Source organism: Capsicum annuum, unplaced genomic scaffold, assembly GCF_002878395.1.
Source record: "Capsicum annuum cultivar UCD-10X-F1 unplaced genomic scaffold, UCD10Xv1.1 ctg996, whole genome shotgun sequence".
NCBI classification, from domain to species: domain Eukaryota; kingdom Viridiplantae; phylum Streptophyta; class Magnoliopsida; order Solanales; family Solanaceae; genus Capsicum; species Capsicum annuum.
Genome location: NW_025896054.1, coordinates 612386 through 617972, shown reverse-complemented (window position 1 = coordinate 617972; position 5587 = coordinate 612386).

The window sequence follows — 5587 nt, the reverse complement described above, 5'->3', positions numbered from 1 at the left end:
ATAGGCTATAAAGTTTACCTATTTATATCATGAAAGTTATTGAACTTTGTCAATAGTAAAAATGAAGTTACACAATCAACTTTTACATTAAAGTAATAAGAAATTTAAGTAAAGTTTTGTTATTTTAATGTAACAAATATAATTATATAATTTTATTGTTATTAAGGGTAAGATTTAATTCTTTCAAAATGATAAAAAGCTAATTTTAATCTAACCCAATTAAAGTTTAATCAACTATACTTATACGATATGTTGAACTTTTTTTTTGGTAAAGTAGAGATGCATTAATAGTAAAGCAAAGGGAGTTTGAGCTCAATCTGGCTCTAATACAAAAAGAGTTTGACGTATCTCATGTGTTTGCGCATTTGAGATAGTCCTAGAGAAGCTTTTGCCTTCCATGTCATCCCATACAGTATGGGCTATAAAAGAAGGAGGGGGTGGGGGGTGGGGGGTGGGGAGGGGGTAACAAAAATCTCTTTTTGCGGCTTCCTTTACTAGAGCATGTGTTACTTTGTTCTGTTCCCGATAGCTATGTTGGCCATATGGGCTTCCTAGCCTTCTTAGCATCATCCTGCAATCATGAATAAAAGGATTAAACAAAGAATTTTCAGATTTCAGCATTTTAATCACATTTTCAGAGTCTATGTTGATAATGATTGGAGAAAGCTGATGCTCTAAAACAAGTGAAGGCCTCCCCTAAGAGCTAAAAAGTTTCATGAAGTTGTTAGTAGTATGAAGGAAACTTTGAGAGAACCCTAGAACCCAATCACCCATAGTATTTTGGATGACCTCTCCAATGCTACCCTTACCAGGATTACCTAAACTAGAACTGTCCATGTTAAACTTATAATGGTGTCTGGGGCGAGGGGGAGGGAGGGGACTCCAACTGACCCAGATAGTACTAGTCAGCTTCTGGGCTGCCATCTGACCTAGATAGTACTAGTCAGCTCCTGGGTTGAAAGGGTTCTAAGCTAGAAAAACTCTACTGCCTCCGAGTAGGCAAATTTGAAAGAGGGGGGTAAAGACTTATTGTTGAAAACATTAGAGTTTTTATTCTTCCAGATGTTCCAAAGACAAAAGGGAGAAACAATTCCCCGGTCAAGAAACCCATCATAGCTAGAGTTTTTTAGAAGCTTCCAGGTGGTATCCCATCTAGAAGGGTGAAAAACATAAGGGTGATAATAAATTCTCCATGATAGTTGTGGATGAGGTCCTGCCAAAGGGAGGTGGCATGAGAATAACTGAAAAAGAGATGGGGAATATCTTCAAGCTGGTAGTTATAGAGGTGACAGTGAGGTTGGGTGTTTAAGCCCCTACAAATGATGGTAGAATTAGTGGGGAGGCTATCATGCTGAAGGAGTGAAAGAAAAAACTTTAACTTGTTGGGAATTTAGAGTTTTCAAATCCAACCAAAATGGGGGTAGCTGTGGGAGGAGTGTTGCCTTTGAGAGATTAGGTAATGATAGGCAGTTTTGCAAGAAAAAACTCTATTACCTGAGGGAAGCCAGAGAGGGGTGTCAGCATGGTTCTGAATATTTAACATGAAGGAATTCAAGATGCTAGATTTGATAGACCTGGGAATAGAAAAAGGTAAGGACTCAAGGTTCCAAACTCTATTTTTCCAAAAAGAGGAGAGTTGCAAGGAAGGACAAGGATTGGTAAGGGGACCCTGGATAATAGAGAAAAGAGGAAGATGACTAGGGACCCATCTATCTTTCCAAAAATCAACTTTATGCCCATTATAAGCCGACCATTGAATTAGATCTCTACAGAGTTTCCAAGCTCTACAAATATTTCTCCAGGTTCTAGAGTGTGAGAGAAAGTGTCTTCCGATATTTGAATTGTCTTTTTGAAGGAGAACTCTAGCCCATAAAGAAGAAGGGTTTGAGTGGAGTCTCTAGACTAAGCTGAAAAGTAGTGTATCATTCTTGATGCTAGTTTGTTGCATTCCCAAACCTCCCAAGTGCTTGTGTTGGGTGATGGTAGCCCAATTGATCATGTGCATTCTTTTTTTTGCCTCAGTAGAGTCTCAAATAAAATTTCTTTGGGCTCTATCAATAAGGCTATCGATTTTCATAGGGAGTAGGATGCATTGCATAACATGGTTGGGGATACTCCCTAAGCTAGCTTTGGCAAGGGTAGTTCTACCATCCATGATAAGAAACTTGACTTTCCAACCAGCTAATCTGTTACTAATGTATACCCCATTTTAACACGAGGTCAAAATAGTGTACAACATATTGGAAAACTTTTAATTATAATCAGGAAGTCGCCACCTAATTATTTCTAAGGTGAATTAGGACGCCTATTATAAAATATGTGATTGAAAGAAAATAAAGATTTCATTTCAAGGTCTACTTATCCTACGATTCTAGGTAAGAGTTCTAATTATCCTAAAGGGAGGGTATTGGACATCCTAAAGGATCCACTAACTACGGTTAACCACCCAAACTTAGGTTAATTAAAAGGGTTATGTGTAAAAAAAATATTTATATAATTTATACATAGAGATAACTATAGAGCTAAAGATTGAAGAAATGTTTTTAAAATGGAAAAAAAATTATCATTTGTCCTAATCAATTTGAAATCAAAATGGTCTTGGAAATATTTCTTTGCCAGAAAAAAAAAAAAAAGAAGAAGGCTGTAATCCATTTGAGTTAAAGATGAAAAATTTGATCAAAGTGAGAGATGTGAAAGTTGATTTTCAAAAAAATTCTTTAAACATAAGAAAATGTTGAGAAAACTTACAGCTAAGATTTTAAGCTCTAAAATTTTTTTTTACACTACCACTTCATCATTCTACGTGGTCTAAAGCTACCCAAGTTACATAGAATGCTCAAACTTATAATATTACACACAAGTAAACATATAAATAAAAGGTCATTAACCAAAATATATAGGGACACACAACAAGTATACAAAAGATAAGTAGAAAGACAGAGAATGTCGAAAATATCTGTCACTTCCTCCGCGTCCTTCCCTTCAAAGTTGTTCAGATGTATCGAGAAGCACGTGCTGAGATATAGATGCATATCTTGGATTTTTCGGTGATGTCAAGTCTTGTAGTCGGACTCTTCGACTCCGATGGTCATCTAAAATAGAGAAAAGAAAGAGGTATATCGTTAGAGAGAAAAAATGTGACCCTTGACAATATCTAAAAGAAAATAATAAACGACCGCAAGAATCATTTAACTATCCAAGAGAAATATTTTGAAATTCAATTTATTTTCAAGATATTACGAGCATAGTTTACATATATATTTCAACGTCATATTTAATGTTTTGAGACTAGTTTTCATACTCATCTAAATAAACCTATTACCCATGTTTTTGAAACAGAAAAAAAGATTTGCACAAAACTAAATCTACTTAACACATTGCATAGATATAATCAATCTCTAAAGGCATAGTACGGGTGCTATCTTTCATTTTTGTCATATCAAACACATTTCATTTGACACAGCGATTATAAAAAGTTAAGAAGAATCACACAATTCAAGCTCTTTTTTTTTAAAAAATTATTGACATAATTTTAACATGAGTTTATTCTATTCTATCGCATAATTGAGGCTAGTAACTTCTAACATATTAAAACATGAAGGCCTCATCTACCATATTGCGTTCATATTTAACTACCAGAGAGGGGCATTTTTTAACATCAGGAACGAAAAGCCAATAAAACATCATAATCATAACTAAAGATAAAAGAAATATCTAAATCATGCTTTCTAACAAAGTTACAGGTTATCTAGCTATATATTTGAAAACGACGAGGATTGGATTTTACCTCTTGTGGAGCAGTGAACTAAGGATTGTTGGCCTTGAATCTAGTCTCTCATTTTGAACAAATTCGGACCTCGAACTAAGCATGTCAAGTGGGCTGGGCCTACTCGGCCCACTTAAAGGACCCGATCCGGTAAACCTTAGGACTTTAGGGTTTCGGGTCCCGGGCCGGTTATTTTTATAATTTGGGCCCTGTTAACCCGACCCAGATCAAGCCCGGTTTAGGCCCGCCGGTTAACCGACCCGGCCCAAAATCTTTTTTTTTTTTTTTTTTTTTTTGAGTTTTGGGCCAAACTATCCGTTTGAACCCAAAAACAGCTATATAGTCATTGGCCCAACGACTATATAGGTCTTTTGGACTATTAAAAAAATCAAGGAGAGAGAGTTTGGGTAAGCTTTAGACGTGGGGTAATGATAAAGGAGCACTGAAATTGAGGTGAAATATTCAATCTCGTTAATTGGTTCATTTGAAATATATATATATATATATAGATATATAGATAGATAGATACATTATTTTAGAAAAGTATATTGGGTTGTTAAAACAAATAGAAACATGAGCCCTGGTTTGGACTTTGAATTGATTCTCCTAAGCTTTTAATTAAATAGTTAGCGTAATATACATTAAATAATGATAATTAAGAATTACGAAAAAAAGTTAAAGTATGTATGACTGCCTTAAGAAATATGAAACTTAAAAATAATGTAACAACGATCGATTTTAAAAAATAAAAATAAAAAAAATAAAGTAATAGCAGTAATATTGATAATACATTAGTATTTTAAAATTAGTAATAATAGTATTACATAAATAAGAACGGTAAAAATAGTAATAAACTAAAATAGTGATGAAATATAAAATATTCAACTTACTATTAATTTGAAAGTTCAAGCAAATAAATTAATAGAAAGGAGGGACAAAATTAGGTGTCAACAACTAATATTATCTAGGATAAACTGGAAGTTAGAGAGCACAGGTTTACCATGGAAAATGGAGAAGCCCAAATACTTCCCAAAATAGTGACTTTTCTTAATGCGAAGAATGGAAGAGAGATGCTCTTTGGTAGAAGTGTGGCAATTGAAGAAAACAACACCTTAGATTTGGATAAATTCACCTTTTGTCTCGCGCGAGTGCTAAAGTTGTGCAGGGTTCTGGGAATGGTAGCACAATTAAGAGAGTCAGCTTTAGCAAAGAGAGTGAGATCATCTGCAAAGAACAGATGAGAGATTTTAGGATCTCTATTGTTAATCTGAATAGGATTCCACTGAAGTGTTCACTTCATGATTAATCCTTCTAGAAAGAAGCTCCATGCAAAGAATGAAGATGCAAGGAGTAAAAGGGGGTGCCCTTGTCTTATTCCTCTGGAAGGTTGGAAACTGGGAGTATAACCCCCATTAACCAGGATAGAGATAGAAGAGGAGGATATATAAGACATGATTAATTTGGAAAGTCCAGGAGGAAAATTAAAATAGACTAGGGCTTGTCTAATTAAAGACCATTCTAGCCTATCAAAGGCCTTTTCGTGGTAAATCTTCAGAAGCATGTTATGATTTTTCCCTTTCATTCTTCTGAAGTGGTCAATATATTCTTGCACTTTGATAGCATTATCAGAAGGTCTTCTTTTTTACAAGAAACTGGCTTGAGTTTCCCCAATAAAGGACTGATGGAAGGGTTTAAGACTATTAGCAATGATTTCAGTAATAATCTTGTATTGATTATTACAAAGCCCAATAGGTCTAAAATTCTTGAGGGTGGTGGCATTTCTGCACTTAAAAATAAGGAAACGTTTGGTAGAGTTGACCT